Source organism: Copadichromis virginalis, linkage group LG14 (assembly GCF_057382275.1).
Source record: "Copadichromis virginalis isolate Kocher_CV1m ecotype Utaka linkage group LG14, C_Virginalis_male_GT1.1, whole genome shotgun sequence".
In the NCBI taxonomy this organism is placed as follows: domain Eukaryota; kingdom Metazoa; phylum Chordata; class Actinopteri; order Cichliformes; family Cichlidae; genus Copadichromis; species Copadichromis virginalis.
Genome location: NC_140631.1, coordinates 8,947,317 through 8,965,037, shown reverse-complemented (window position 1 = coordinate 8,965,037; position 17,721 = coordinate 8,947,317).

Sequence of the window (17,721 nt, the reverse complement as noted above, 5' to 3'; positions counted from 1 at the left end):
CAAGTTGTTTTACATCAAGTGGCCAGCAGAGGTCAGCGTTGAGTAGTAAATGTAGTTTAGGAAGCCGGCAGCAGCAGGCTTTGGATAATGCTGATATCAAGTAAGTTTTAAGGAGGTTACAACTCAGTGGATGTGCTGCACAATCGCGTGTCTTCAGTTGTTTTGATTACAGATGGATTTCGTATTGCTGTCATTATAAGGCTGCCTCCTTACTTTAGACTTGAGTTAAAAGACCTGCCAAAAGAACAATTATGAACAAATGTTAATCTGTTTTCCATTTGCATTTGTAAAATGAAACAGGGTGACTATTCATTCTTAACAACTTATTTATCAAAAACAAAATTTAAACTGCTTTCAATCATAATTTTTCTTTTCACAATTTTAACTGAAATCTAGGACACTGTTTTTGTTTGTTTGTTTTTTAATCAACCTAACTGAGTTTTTCTTGTTTGACTTATTATATTTTTATTGCATTTATAGATAAATCACCAAACACTCCAATTCTGTCTGTGTTGTTGCATCTGAAGGTGTTGCATGATTTCAGTTTTAGTCTTTGACACACTTTCTGTAGTTTTCTGTCTTGTAGGCTGAGCATGTGCTCAGCATGGCTCACAGGTTGAGTTTTCTATCTGTTAATAATTACAGCCTTGTGTTCTGCCTTCACCAGGACTGGATTTATTGGCTAGCCAATACCACAAAAACCAAATCCTGCCACAGTAATCTGATCGATGTCGGGGCGGCCATATGTCAAAGCAGCTTATGATTAGCTGTCACTGTATGAAACCGTTGGCACAAGCCTGTGGATTTTTGTGAGGTCAGTGGATAAAATTATGGAAATGTTTATGAACATGATCACAAGTGGCCTCAGATGTTTATGGAGCGATTATTTTTCTTCATGTACAAACAGTGGTCAGTTTGGTTTGTGTGTTTTGTTTTGATATGTTGAATCTGAAGACCTCCCAGGGAAAATATTCTAGTCAAGCACTCTCCAAATTAATGCAGTGTATAAAGATTTAAAATATATTCTGTGTACTTTACTGTGGTTTCCTTCTTTTTTATAAAAGAAGATTTCATTAAGATAGACTTAGAAAATAATTTTTTTCTTACTTGTGTTTAAACTATGGAAGGTTTCACTCTTAACCCATTTTTTGGTACAGAATAAAAATCAATGCAAATTATTTAATGAACATTTAAATTGTGGCCTTTTTTTTATGTTAAGAAAAAGACTTAAGGGAAATCCATCACATAAAACTGAATAATGATCTTAGTCGCTAAACTGTGGCTTTTTATCCTCGACCCATCTCTTCTGTGGCCCATAAATTGGGTTGAGCTCAGTTACTGTCTGTCTAAGTTAAGTCAGCCAGAGAGAGCTGATGGGCTTTAGGAAACCATTCATTGTAGCAAAAGTACACTTTTCAGGCCTCATTGAAAGAGTGACCTGCTGAAATGATCTGAGGGCAGAGGATCTTCTCTACTTACAGCTCTCTGCTCCCTCACTTGTCTTTGTTATGCTTACCCCACCTTTTAAATTTAATGGAATGTGGATTTTTTTTAAAACTCCACTTGAAGTTTGTTTCTTTTAAGTAATTGTGTGTCTGGTTGAGTAAAATCTCTGCTTAAAAAATGAGCACATGTTAGCTATAACTTTATGGTTCTCTGCTAGCAGCGTTTAGCAGGAACAGCATATAGTGCACATAGAAATACATACTTTATCAATTTGATAAGTGAGAATATAGCAACTGTTTCTGGGTCCAAGCCTCCACAGCACTGGATGAGACTCTTACCTACATGGTGTAATGCTTTGTCCCTTGTTTTTTGAATAGCTATCAAAAACTATTCAGTTGCCATTTGAGGACTCTACAGCCTTTATAAGCACTTTAATGTGTAGCAAGCCTTTAAGGTACATTTTTAAAAGGCCATTCTAGACAGTGTTTCTGTTCTGATAGTTTAAAAACCACTGTCCATTAGGATTTCAGTGTGGACTGCAACCATCCATCTATTTTCTTTCAATCAGTTTTTTTTTTCACCTTATCCAAATTATACAATAATAACTTCATATTATGGATACGATCAGAACTTTCCGTAACTTTAAAAAAATATCTGTCATTTGTAATTTAACCCTACATCTTCTCTATGCAACTGTTTATAATAGGCTAACCATAGTTTTGTAGCTAGCCACGACACAGCATGTCATTTAATGTTAACTAGCACAGTTTCGCTAACCTTACAAACTTCAGTGTTCATGAAAACACTTCACATACGTTTGCCTTTCTATCAATATCTTCAAATTCAAAGATGGAATGGAAATAACAAAAGAAGTTATCTTTTACTTGAAATTGTGTGTGTGATCTAAATCTTTGTTTCTAATAAAATTACACAAGTTAGTTAACTGATGCTATTTGCATTAGCTGGCTAAAAAAATAAAAGCGCTGTTATCTGAATGCATTTTTATCAGAAAACTTGTATTGATATGTGTAGCTAATGTTTTTATGTATTTTCGGACAAACTGTTTATTTCTGCTTTTTAGCAGTTTTGTGGCAGTTCCATACAATTTAGTAATTACTTGCATATATATGCATATATGGTTATGAATCGATTATATAAAACCCTGTATACGTGGGCACTTTAGCCTGCTTTTCTGCATCAGTATCTGCAGCGAGCACAAGGGGCCGTTTGTTCCTATCCTGCTCGGTGTGTGTGTTTGTGTGTTCCTTCATCCTGTCCAGCGTCGAGCCAAGGGCCCATCTGGCTCCAGTGAGGGCCACTTCTTCACGGTGCCTCAGCCTGATTCATGGGCAATGGACAGCTTCAGCTGCTATCCCACTTCCACCGTTTTGCAAAAAAAAAAAAAATAGTCTGCATACCTCCCAGTTCCCACTGCTCTCCCACTGACAGACAAACTCTGCAGAGATCCAATATTTCTTTGAGTAAGTAGAATCCTTCAAAAAAAAGTGTTGGCCAACATTTACATCTGCTTCTGTCCATCTGCTTTGCGAAATCCCCGCTTGTTCTTGACCTGGGAGTTCCAACGCACGGCCACCTTTGCCTTTTCCTCTCCTTTGCTTGCCCTCAAGGATTTCCAGTTTTACCTCAGTTGTCATAAAATCATTGTACAATGCCCTTATGGAAGAAAGAGTGTGCAAATTACAGCCAACTTTCCTCTCTGTGTTGTTTTTTCTTTCTCCCTTTCTTAATTTACCCTGCATCTTAATCGCTCGCTCTCTTTCTCTTGTCTTTTCAGCTTTCACACTCGTCACCATGACGTAACCACAAATGCAAGACTGCTAGTTTGTCCTCAGACTGCTGGCCAAACCTCATGGTATGGACTGTGTAGTTCGCGGGCGATTCTGTTGCACAATCCAGAGCCATGAGGCACTCGTAGTCTCAGATATGCACTCATAGGAACTCTCCCTGTCAATCACATCACAAGACCACAGAGTCCATGAAAAGACAAAAGGCAAAGAAATTGCATGAATTATGAATGGATATTGACGGCTGGATTGGATTCATATCCTCTGCTGATGTGGCAGTATGGTAAGATATGACCTCTAACATGCTGCACAGGGAGATGCATTACCTCTGCATATAGCTTTACTACATACAGTCTGCTGTTCACCAAACACCCCAGGACAGATTTTTGCATTATTTTGACTGCAGTTTAGCATACTAATTTCCTGGTTACTTGCCTGGTAGCGTTCTTATGAATTTGAGGTTGAGGTATAAAACATATACAGTACTTTATCAGGGTTAATAATTGCTGACATTCTATGAACAAGTCAAGTTACTGATTTACTTTAAGGTGAATTTAATATTAAACTGAAAATAATCAACTCTTTTCAAAAAGCTCTTTTTTAAATTCAACATGTTACAATGTTATATTAAATAAACTGTTCTATTTTCTTACGAGCTCGGTGTAATTAGATCAATTGTCATGTTATTCCAGGTCAACTAATGGCTGAAGTCATGAGTTGAGTATTAAGGTGGGTAAACACCCTACCAATTTTTCTCCTGTTCCTAATATTTTCTATTAATACCCATAATGCACTGCATTAGCATTTCAACGTATCCAGAAAACCTGATTTCAGCTTCACATAAGAGCTTTGTTGTATGTCTCAGATGAGTCACATGGACTTGTCTCATAACATTACAATGATGCAAGTGTAGTGGTATCAACTTCAAATGCTCCACATACTCTACGGGTTTGCCAGTGGCTGCAGGCAATCTAGAACTTATTAAGAAGATCAAATGCACATTTTAAGTGCTTAAATGGTGCATATTTACCACCCCACTTCTGAAAAAAGGTAGCATATTGTGTGAAATGTCATTAAAAACAGAATGCGCTTTTTTTAGTTTGCCCACTTGAATGTTTTTAACTATGATAATCTTAGTTGTGATATTTAAAAAGTAAAATAGTTATATTAAGTGAATATTAGAAATCCACAAGCAAACATTTGGTAGAATTAAAAACATACAAGGACATGTTCAGTGGACAACACAGTTCTCTGAGGTGTAAGTCATCATAGGTGATGTTATATGTTGGAGAAAGGCTAAAGAGGATTATGATTTCCCACCCTCCCAACTCTGGATTTCTTCCTGTTAAAAGGGATTTTTTTCCTTACCACTCTTGCCAAAGCGCTTGCTCACAGGGTGACATATGATTGTTCGGGTTTTCTCTGATTTCTTTGTAGGGTCTCTGAGGGTTAAATCACAGTAGATATGAATTCTCTCATACAGTACACATTAGCTCTCCTTCACCTGCTTCCACTAGTTTTTCTTCAGCTGACCCTGTATGGATAGCAGATGTTAGGCCTTGTATCTTCTTTATCAGTACATCTGGTTACCCTTTCAGTATTAGTTAACCCTCTGAGGTCTAAGCCATCGTAATTGTTAACTTTACCCTAATCTTATATTTTAGAGAAGGGCAAAACTGAATTTTCTTTGGAGAAAAACATGCCAAAAGTTTTTGATGTGTGTTGGAGTGTTGTTTTTCTTTTTTTTTACTGATTCGGGACTTGGAAGAAGAATCAGAATTTAGAGTTGGATAAGGGAAAATAGGCATCCTGTTGCCACGATGCTGGCTCCAGTAATTTGGCAATGGGGGTTTGGTTGCTGTCGCCATATCCGACACTCCACCTGGGCAGGGAGGTTTAGCTGAGGCTCACCCCCTCCTCTACAGAAAGGATGCAAGTTAAAAGGGCAAAAGGTGAATATATAAATACTTAAATAATTGAAATAATAAATAATACATTTAAATATATATATATATATGTGTGTGTGTGTGTGTTAAAAAATCAAAAATAATCAAAAAGACATACATAGAGAGAATATATCAATCAACCTATGATAAAGAAAAACTGGGGGAAGGGAAGAATTTATTTTTTTTTATCATGCATTATAAAATAATTATGCATTATTTTACCCCACAAAGAAAAGAAAATAATCTTTTTAAAACTTTAGAGCTGAATAACTTCCTCTTTCTTGTTTTCACAGGTTTGACTCTGCGGAGATTTCCCTTATATACTCGGGCAAGAGACAAATTCAGCTCATTCTATTAATTTCCTAATTCAAATGCATATCACAAAACTGCTGCTACTATGAAGGATTTTCACCATGGTAAGGATGTTGTGAAAACCTGCTGTTGTGACAGGCCTAATGTCCATCACACATCTTCAAGAGAAAATTGAAACCACCCTTTGCTTGCCTCTGTAACCGGACAGAATTCCCTTGTTGGCTTATGATGTGACTGTTAAAGGTTTATAGTTTGCTCTTCGGATTGAGCGGGTCATGGCTGTTAGTTTTACAAAGGGAAAATGTCCTTAGAAAATGTGTGCAGTAGCCACGGGTTTTTCTCTTGAGAAGCCTGCATACTTAATTTAATTTTTCTACAGGTATCCTAAGGCAATACTCAGTAGTAAGTAACAAGACAATAGGTGCAGTTTACTGGATTATGGCTGACAGGAAGACTGTTGAATTTTCCGTGTTTCTGTCATCTTTATTGCAGTCGATGTGGAGAATGTTAGCTGGCAGAGCTCGTTGCTGTGTGCAGATTCTTGCCCTGCATTCGCCAAGCCACTAAATAAGAGTCCCTCTGTGCTTTTAAAATTTTCTACTTTTTCCTCACCTGCTGTGAGCATCGTGTTGTCAGACAGCACTTCAGTCTGGCTTTGTTTGCTATAGCAACCAGATTACTACACGTTTTAGCACAAGCGATGTTTACAAGTGTAGTTGGGATTTTTATGAGCCAGGACATCATTCAGACTCCTTGGCAAGGTGGAGCCCAGCAAGAGAACTACAGCAATGTATGAGGGTGTGGGGAGCAGACAAGTGAACAGAGGAAGCCTCTCCCTCTCAAGGTGGGGCCTCTTGTATGATTTTAATACACCTTTTTCATGCCAGGACACATAACAAGACAAAGGACATTGGCAACTGATGACTACAATTCAATATTGACGCCTTGTTGGGACAATCAGGCTTTAATTTTATAAAACTATATTCTATAAATGTGTAAGTAGTAATATAACATACAAAGTACACTTATTTATATAATTTGGTAATGAAAAATCTTCATTAGCTTATTGCTTAGTCCCAGCTCGATTTAATTATTTGGTTCACAGTAGTTTAGTGCTTCTGCAGCAGTCGTGGTAACCATAATGACTGAGGAAGACACTGAGCAGACGGGGCTGTGCAGGTCACACTTTGGGCAGTACTGCTTGTGTCTCTTTGAAACAAACACATGGTCAAGTTCCCAAAACAAATCCAAAACTGTTGAGAATATAAGTTAACCGTCCTAATGTCCGGTGAGTTGACTGTTGAGGTGGCAAAAGTACAGACATTATGTACTTAAGTAGAAGTACAGATAGTGTGTAAAAGAAAGTGTAAAAGAATACTCCAGTAAATGTTGAAGTACAGATTCAACTTCTTTACTCAAGTAAAAGTGAAAAAGTACTGGTTCTGAAGTAAGAAAGTAAAAAGGAGCTCCTTGAAGGACAATTCTGCCACCTATTTTTATAAATGTAGTAATAAAATAATATTAGCAAATAGGAATACTGACTTTATTTAAGTCTAAATTTTAATTCTAATAAAGGTACTAAGCTTGAATCAGTTAGGCAAAAGATGAGCAGAGAAGAAAAGGAAAATTTTTAAAAAAGCCCTATTTTCTGTTGCCTACATTGCTTCTAAATAGGGAAATGAGTAGGGAAGAGGTTAAAGTGGGATTCAGGAGGTGGGGGGAACAATACTTTCTATTGAGAGCACCAGCAGACTTTCTAAATGTACAGGCTGTGATCAGCTGACCTGCTGCTCTTTGTGGATGTACACAACTGAATTAAACAAGATGTGAGCAGATGTTTTGTGAGTTGTCATGGGTGATTTCCTTCTTCTACAGTGGCAGTACCTGTTTATGTCTTTTTTCTAGATAGTATGAAGTTGGTATGAATGTGGAATTCGGTCAGTGGATCTAAGCGTCATCACCAGCTGGCGGCCATGCAGCTGGAGCATGCCTCACTCCTGGTGGGAAGAACTGTAGGACCGATCCGAGCATCAGGTGCAGCTGATCGTGAGTCTGGCAGCTCGGGTCAGTTCCTGGCCTACACTGCCGCCACTCCCACCCGCGACCCTCGACTGCACAGCAACTGCGGTCCATACTGGTCCGGCGCCCATGCCGGCCCCCAGGTTGAGGCCAGCCAGGACGCAGCCTGCCTCCGCAACCATCTCCACTCCTCAGGTGGACTGGCTGGTGCCCAGCAGGGGCCTTCACCCATTCCTGCTCCCCGGAGGAGGGCCGTTGAGCAACTGCCGGGCCCACCACCTGCTCACTCACCTCACCAGCCGTAGGTGGAGGACGAGGCACGCGAGGGACCTCATAAGCCGGAGACAGAGCTCGAGGGGCGCGAGGGTCCTGCCAAGCCTAAGTCGGCGTGCTGGCCAGACCAGCCTCACCTCCACTGCCAAGCCACCTGGGAGTCACTGCCACGACTGCTGCACCACCACCGGTTGACACACGGGTGGCCCCCAGACACACCTCATCACCACCACCGGTGGATCCGCGGGCGGCCCTCTGAACCAACACGCCCCTGCCGCTAGGCCATGGACTGGGGATGCCAACGGTCGGGGCTGATTCCCTCTCCTGCTCAAGGGATCTGCAATCGTGCCTCGCCGGCTTTAAAATCTGTATTAGGTCCTGAGATTGTGTTGTTGTTGGCGTGTATGTTTGGCTGGTGACTGGAAAGCCTCAGGTGCGTGTGAAGAGCACCCAGTGAATAAAAGCAAGATGCTGAAAAGCATGAATGTGTGGAAGGGTCTGCCGTGTGTTCATTACATTATGTCACACAGTTTTTGCTCCTTCATCTCTTTTTGTGCCACATATCCTGGTTATTAATAATTGAATAGGACTGCCTTCCATGTGCTAATTTTCAGACTCAAATTGGTTTGATATTTGAAGGTCTGCAGTGATGAAATAATAATTCCATTCAAATCAGCTAAACCAAAATTAACTAGCCTTTTTTGAAAATGTAAGGAGTACAAAGTAGAGATATTAGTTTAAACATGTAGGGAGTAAAAGTAAAAAGTTGTGAGAAAAAAATACTTAATTAAAGTACAGATACATGAAAGTATCAGTATTTGTACTTCAGTACTTCCCACCTCTGGTTCACTGACCTACCTCTGCACCTACAAAAGGTGTCTTGTTTGCTTTGCCTCTGCAATCTAAGACACATATTTTTGCACTTTTACAACTGTGAGTGTTGTGAGTACTATGCATGTATGGTTGTAATTATGTGAGTGAAAACCGACTTGAGCCAAATGCCCCTGTCAAAGTTGGTTCCCCATCCAGTTCGTACGGTCTGCTACCAACACAGCTTTTAGCTTATAGCAATTACCCAGTAGCCACATTAGCTGTCTGTGAAGTTGTCAGTAGGGCTGTGGCTGGCAGCTATGGATAATATTAAAATAATAATGTTAATGTGCTCGAGCTAGGGAACTTTATGAGTCCTGCCCATCTGTAACGTTAATGGACAGTGTTATTTTGATAGGAGAACACAATTATTTGTCTCTAAAAAGTGTTGCACTTCTCAAGTACCCAAATTAAAAGTGAGAAAAGTGTACCAGCAACAGACAAAAACAGCATCATCCTACCCTACCCCAAAAAATATGGTGCCAGGTCACCAGAGGCACAGTGCTACTGTCTTTTTTTGGGTTTTCCTTTTGCACTACCTGAGAGAATCTTAAAATATTACTCAGATACGTACCAGTATGTCAGTGCTATTGAGCATCAAGTAATTCCCTGGGTATTGGTGTCATAAGTTTGAAATTCTAGTGTTGTGACAACTCTAGATACATAAAAGAGGAAGAAAATAACCCAAAATAAAATGTATCAATATGTGTGGCAGATGCAAAATAATTTCATCCATTCAGCTAATTTACACAAAATGTTGTAACTAGTTTTTAGAAATATATTTTTGACGACAAACTATTTTTTCTTTCAAAAAATAAAACAAATAAAACCACCAAAGAGTTCTTCTAAAGCTTATTATCAAATTTGTTATAACCACTTTAATTTTTATTTTGAAACCAAAATGAAACAATAGGAATTTCTCATTTAACAGAGTTTATATGCTGTAAAGAATGACTTTAAAAAGTAATGCTTTTTTCAGTTTTTATGTTATGCTAAGCTAGTCTGCTGCTCGGTTTATTATCATTTTTAGCATGCTGACCTTAGAGTACCATCTATTGATAGCATAAAACATGTATATAGCTTCCAGGTTGGAAAGATTAAGCCAATGCAGAAGTCCTTTTAATCCTCATTCTACCTAAAGGCTGCCAGACAGTGATAGATGGTTGACCTCTGATAACACTTTCCTGGTGATTTCATGGTCTCAGTCAGTCACCAGTCCATTTGCCAAAATAGTTTTATTCACGGTATCAACTTGTTATTGACAAATTGTAAACTAATGACCAACTGGTTTAACACTCAGGCCACCACCTCCTTGTCATATCACATGTCATATATTTTTGTTTTTTTTTAAACTAAGCGGGCAATGGTGAAAAAGTTGATCTCAAGACTCTAGAAAGACGCAAGTTTTTCTTTCTCCAACATAGTTTTTATGCCATTATTTTAATTTTCTTCCATCTGTTTCCTAGATGTTTTCCTTTTCCTCAGGATTGACCTAACAACTGACAAACGGGTAAGGAAACGATATCAGTGAGAAGTGCGTTCGAAAAAAAATGATGAACAGCTTTTAAGATGAGTAAAATAAGAAAGTCCACATGAGGACAGGGTTTGCCAACACAGATGTCTTCCTTGTAGTCCAGATGACTGTCAAGAGAGATTAGACAGAAATAAGTCCTGCCAGAGAGCCCATATTAACTTCGAGTGTTTTTTAGAGCTTGAATGTTTGTGCTAAATAACATTATCTAGCTGCACTAAAATCGTTTGTGGCATGTTATTATATCATGATATTAACGCTCTCTCTGACACAGAATAGATCTTCACGTTACTGCCCAGTTTCCAACAGCTTCTTCATCCAAAACAATACACACACACACACACACACACACACACACACACACACACACACACACAGAAGACGTGACATTTTCTCTGGGCAAAGCAAGGCCCTAAAAGCAGCGCTAGTGCATAGCTAAAGAGTAGAACAGCACCATTATTGATGCAGTCACGTTGATCTTGTTTTGCTAGCCGTCATTTCCTAGAAATTCCTGCCTGACTTCATTCCCCTAGCTCTTCCTCTTTGATTTGTGTCTGCCAGTTGTCTTTTGCTTTTACAGAGAAACACATGTAAGCTACAGCGTACATACTGCACCTAGCTTCCACTGACACACAAGTGGTACTAGACACCCACACACTCTCTCTTTCCCCAACATAATTATGTGATTCTATAAACGGGTCAATACAGTCCCAATTTTTGCTGTTCTCCCTCACTATCAAAACAGTCTCTTGGCTGCTGTGATACTGCACACAAAATGGGTCATTTGGGTGTCCAATATTCACCAGCTGTTGTCTTAAAAAGTAGCTGTTAGAGGTTTATAGTTTCATCCTCTGTATTAAACAGCATTTATTAACCAAATGGGGCACGTGGGCAAAGGGGCGGTCTGACATGTAGTTAATTTTGCTAAATGGTCTACTTTAACCCTAACCAAAGCCATTTTTCTAAACTCCTCCATGTAGCTTTGGTGCCTAAACCCTATGAAACTCGTGATTGCAAGCAAGCCTTTCTGGCGGAAAGCCCTGAAGGCAAACTTTCCCACTACTGCAATGCAGTCATGCCAGCTCATTCAAACAGTGGCAAACTATTGAAACAGTGTATACAGTTTTTACAGACTCTTAAAGTCTTCTCATCTCTATCCTTTAACCTCTTTTATTTGGGTTTTATATGCCCTTTTGGGTTTATTCTCTACCCACTCATTAGCATGGTTTATACCAACAGCAGCTTAAAGCTACAAAAGCTCTTAAAGGCAACTGTACATTATTTTTCTTAAACTTCAAGTAGGATTAGCAATAAGTGGGTTAGCTTATTAGCATTTGGCAGGTGAAAGGCTCCATAATTTTGTTGTACATGTATAATGACAACAAAGGGCTATTCTGTTCTATGCTATTTCCTACGAGTTAGAAGTTAAACAGCAGGCAGCCTGCAAGGTTTCTAAGTTGGTGTAAGAACGCATATATATGAATGAACAGTAGAAGAACACTCGCCCAGCTTGGATGGGCACAGTAAAAATGGTAGTGGTCCAATTTGTCTCACAGAGAAACGTCCTCCTTCTGTTTTCTCTTATCTTGAGGTGATGATGGATCTGTTTGTCACATGCACATTTGTTTGAAAGAAGCTAGACGGATGACAGGTGTCATCATAATGCGGAAATTCTGCAATAACATCATAACAAGGGAGATGAGATTTAATATGAAGCTAGTATAATTAAAAAAAAACATTTGAAAGGAAACAAGCTAAATATCACCTTGACTGTCAAGTTACTGGCTCACTCCGACCTTCCCCCGAGATTACCGTCCATCAGCACAACCCTAATGGCGCTCTCGAACATGTGGTGCATGTAACAGAGGGTGTGTTTAACACAAGCCATGATTGGTTTAACCCTTACCAAGTAAGATCTGTGACTAAAATAACTAGCAATTGTTAAACTAGGGATTCTGACTTTGGACAGTTTCGTTAACAAAGTCAGCCATTAAGAAAATCAATAGTCAACTGTTGAAGATGAAGGAAACAGAGTGGATTGTTTAACAGAGGCTTATACATGTTTACAACACTGGCGCTTTGTGTTTTGCTGAAAAATCTAAGAACATTCTGACTTTAAAAAGTAATAATTATAGAAAGTTTGTTAAATCACACAAAATAAGATTGTCACTGTGCAATGATTGGATTTGCAAGTACTCAACAAACCAAACCAACCGATGCACAATTTTAGATGTGTTGGATATTTTACATAGGAAATGAGACAAATCAAGGAGATAAAATTTGTACCATCATGTCAGCTTTTTCAAGCGTAAAAACAGCTGTTTATGGCTTTCTTTTCTTTTCAACTCTTGGGTTTTGAAAAGTGCTCCAAAGTCCTGGAGTCATACAGTGAGCCTAAGATAGCCAGGCAAGATTAAGTAGATACATTCAATAGGAACAAGGATGCTAAAAGGGGGGCGGGGGGGGGGGGGGGGGGGGGGGCGGAGACAACATTCAATAAATAATAATCTGCACACACAGTGATCTTTCATCCTCCTATTCCCGTCATCTCCTCCTCCTTCTCAGATGCCTTCCTTCTCCTGTGTCGATGTGTTTTTCCATCCGGAGGTTCATAGGTTAAGTTGTCCCCAGCATGTGTTAGCACTCAGGTCAGCAACAGTCAAAACCTGTGATGACAGAGTGTGTGAACGCTGGGGAGTGTCAGGGGTTAAGTGTGTGTACAGGTTGCATGGCGAGCTGGGGTATACACCCCAAAATACTTCTTTTCACCTGGTGTTCAGACAGGACAGGGTTGATAACAGGTTTTAACGAGTTTACATATGAACAAAATTTGAATCGAAGTTAAGAATGATCTAATTAGAGGATTTAAGATACCTGATTTTTCCTGACTTCTGGAATTTCTAACAATTTACAACCTTTCATGTAGATTTAATGTCAGTTTGTAATTTCTGTTAGTCCACTGCAGCTAACCTAATCTGTGGTGTAATTCATATTTTGGCTAACTGTAGTCTGGATTCTGAGTGCTTCCCTTCAAATACAATATTTATATTGAACAAATGCTACAAACATCTATGGTTTATAGCACAAATAGATTGAAGCCCTTTTAATGCAAATGCCAAGAATACAGCAACTCTTTACTGATGAAATTTATCATATTGAATTTCCAAAAAAAGGTTGGGACCCGCTGGTGTAGAATGTAATAAAAACAGAAAGCAATGATTTGCAAATCTCCTAAAACATATTTTATTCACAAAACAACATAGAAGAGAAGGGAAAAACAACTGAACACTGAACAGCAGTGACATGTCTTTAAAAAAAAGTTGGGACAGAATCATGTTTACCACTATGTAGCATTTCCTTATATTTTAACAACAGTCCATAAATGTCTGGGAAGTGAGTTGACTGTTGGAAGAGGAATGTTGTTCCACTGTTTTCAGGTATAGCATAGTAGCTGCTCAATATTCCGGGGTCCTCTTTTTAATTCTTAACTGCAAGCAGGCCAATTCAGCAACTACACTATGCTCACACATGCTGTTATAATAGATGCAGCATGCAGTTTACTCCTGTCTTGCTGAAATATGCAAGGCCTACCTTGAAAAAGTCATCCTGGATGGCACATTTCCATGCAATCGGAGATGCAGGCCTTTGAACTGAGTGCAGATAACAAGCCGGATACTCCCTATCCTCTTTAGTCCAGAGGATGTGGTGTCCATGTTGTCCAATAATTTTTCCAATTTGCCCTAGTCCATTTAAATGAGCTCAATGGCTCAATAAAAATTTTAAATAAGCTCAATGACTCATTCAAAATGGCCTCAAAAAATGGTGTTTCTGGATCATGTTGGCTTCATTTTTGCACGATACAGCATTTGTGGATAAAAATAGTAAACTTTGTTCACAGATAGTGATTTATCTAAGTGTTCCTGAGCCCATGCAGTGATTTCCACAACAGAATCATGACTGTATTCAATTACAGGTATCCAGTATTGATTTTCAGTGGCCCGGGTTCGAGTGCGACCCAGCCACATGTTTTCCCCCTCTGTCTCTCACTCCTTTCCTGTCACTATCAAAAAAATGCAAAAATGCCAAATAAATAAATAAATAATTTCTACTTTGAGCAATAAAGTTGCCTTTGCAAGATTAAATGGCCAGAACCTCATAGATGTGAAACAGAAATTCAGAAAGTTCCCCACAAATAATTGCATAGTTACTTTAAAAAAAGCAATACAATCAGATGAGTTGGGTCGCCTTTTGTAAAGAGACACACAGACAAGTTGTGCTTCTCAGTGCAGACTGACTCCGACTGATTGCAACATGTTGCCAATCAGTCTGCACTTATGAATTAGACAACGATTATTTGGAAACAATTGTTTGGAAACCGTTTGGCTCCCACCAGGTGACCTGTGCAATCGCTTAGCATTGGCCATCCTTAGGGTGTTGAGCATGCAACACCCTCAACCTCTGGGAAATCACCAATGACTGAGAATGTGTCACCAAATGCAAAAAAAAAAAAGAAAATTCATTGCATTCACTGAACAATCACAGATTTTACCTGTTAAACGAACAATGTCATCCTGTTTTTACTGTAGTATGACTGATAAATTTCTAAATGGATTTGAACAGACACCTTTACCACATTACCAGAGCCAGTTTAAATAACCTGACGTGCAAACCGGCACACGACCACACGTTTAACTTAAAGGTAATGCACCAGCACAACTATAAATGCTGTCCACTTGCATAGGTTACATCATAGACTTTCACTCTAGAAGTCTAAATCAGCTATAGCTGCATGATCAGCTAGCAATTGACAACGTAATCCATAAAGGAAAATATCAAACAATTCACAAATAAAAGCACCACCAAGAAACTGTTAATCAATCACTTACAAAGGAAGCTGAAGGTCTAACATTACTGACAGCTGCTCATGTGTTTGCTAAGCAAGAGTTTCAATGATGTTTCAGACAAAATACAAGTGCCAGTGTGATTAGTTCAGTTACCATTTGAAAAAGCAAAAACATTAAATCGTTACAGTAAAAGACTGGCCGAGATTGTTGTAGCTAAAAGAACTCTCAATGTCTAGATATGTGTACAAATGTGTACAAAGTCTACAATGCCTGTTTTTGACAAATATCAGAGGGAGACAGAGAAGGTTACTGTCTGTGGCAGATATCAGGACTTGTTCCCAGCACTAATGAACTGCATTGTTAACTGGTGCTTCCTCTTCCCCACAAATATTACTAGTAATTTCATTTTTTATTATTATTACTAGCAATTCTTAGTATTTTTTCAAGGCCATTGGGTCTCGCACTTTTAATAAAACATATATGTATTGCTCTTGTTGTTTTCAAGCTCAATTGTGTTCTGAACATTTATTTACAGATATGCACAGTGATAAACTGCACTAAAAATGTTATTTACAAACAGCAACATACACATAATACAGGCAATGTCGTACACGTTATATAACATGCCATTCATTCTGAGATCAGATACATATAAAATATACTTGTAAGGATTTGAGTGTTGTAAATATAATTCCCAGAAGTTATATAGATGTTGTATATATGATCCTGGTACCATAGACAGTTTACATAGGAAGTTTCGTTCAGATTGATCAACAGATTAACGTGTCTAAGAGGAGTCAGAGAACAGATAAGCTGCGAGAGTGTTATCATTATACTTGAATTGACAGATTTTTTTCTAGTGGTGCCACTTGTGCCACTGATTAATTTATACATCTATCGAAGGTTTGACTGTTTCTTTTACCTAAGCCATAGTCAAAGTCTTTCTGTGTGAAACTGGCCTCAGTACATCTGGTCTAAACCCACACAGACAGAAGGAGGCCATGCTAACACCAGCCAGCTGGTGATCACATTCAAACCAAAACCCCTCTGTGCTAACCACTGAGCTAGTGTGCCAACAGCTTTCTCTTTGACTATATGATCCTTTAAAAGTTACTCAAGAACCACGAAACACATGGTAGAGACAATCAGAAAGTGTCCACACACCAACACACACACACACACACACACACACACACACACACACACGCTTAACATAGTGAGAATGACAGAAGCAGCTGCTGGCATGATCTGGAGGTCATGTTAGATCACAACACTGAGGTAAAAAACAAATTCTTTAACCCGGGGGGGTTGTCTCAGATCTGAGTTACTGGATCACATGGTGATACAACGCTGCAAGTGTTTGCCTCAGTTTGTGGGTCTCTTTGAGAGTAACAACGAAAGAGAGTGTGTGTGATTGGGTTTAGTAAAAAGTTTTATCTGAAGGACGGCACCAGGAAAGATTTTAGCACTATAGATAACTGTGCTGCAACCAAGAGAAAACAATCCAGGCCAGGAGTCAGTGAGAACAATAAGATCATCATAAAATGTGTCTGTGGTACGATAAATACACTTGCAGCACTAACCAGTTTCACGCTGTGGAAAAGAAAGGAGCATTAAAAAGAAGACGGAAAAAAATAATAATTTGAGGGGAAAAATCAGGTTATTTCATTTGGATTTCTTTGAATACGGCAGCTTGTGTCGAGCAAAAAAGACCCGTCCAAAAATTTATCATTATCTGGCAGTATGAAATGTCATTAAAATAGTTCCATGTAACTACACTCTGGGGTGTATTAAAGAAATAATAGCCTTTTCAGAGCAGGGGGCAGCAGTTCATTAATAAAAGTAATGTCTTAGTTTAGGAACTGTGCAGGTGTGATTTGTCTTCATCTTTAATGGTACGCACTGATTAAGAAAGCAAACAGTGTGTGCGTGTGAGAGAGAGTCCAAATGTGGCTACACGCATGCACGCGCATCTGTGTGTACCCGCAGTAGTGTTGGTGCGCGCCGCAGGTGATTAGACCCTTTTCCAGAATATGTGTGTATGGTTGTGTTTCTGTGTGGGTCTCAGTGTGTTGGCAAACAGAGCTGACAAGACTATGAGTGATCCTTAACGTTGTTATTGACTCAGACTTTATTTATAGAGTGTGTGGTCCTGCTGCATGAGCTGCACACAGCGCCGCCCCTCCGAGGCCCGCGAGCAGACACGATTAATCAGAAGAATGTTATAATTAGGGTTAATACCCTCAGGCTGCATGAAAACACACGCACACACAGAAACAACACTATAAGTGAACATGAACATAATGTATGAATGCATGTGGTCCACAAACACACACATATACACACGCACACATACACAGAGGGGGCCCTGTGTATGTAAGCAGGCCGGATGGGTTGCAGAGGTTTTCGGAGCGGCTGGGCCGGCGTGCTGTTTGTCCAGAAACGCTTTGAGGCTTGTTCTCTTCATCGGAGAGGTTGTTAAACAAAAGTGAGTTTGTTACAGTAGCGGGGGGCCAGCGGGGGGGTATTAATACACACCAATGCAGATGTCTGAGCATTTACAGCCATCCGTGAGAAAGCCTGTTGTGTTCAGTGTCAAATCCAATGTCTGGTGATCCCCATTTGGCCGGGCCTATTTTGGTTGGAGGGTTCACATGAGCCCCCTTGAAAAGTAC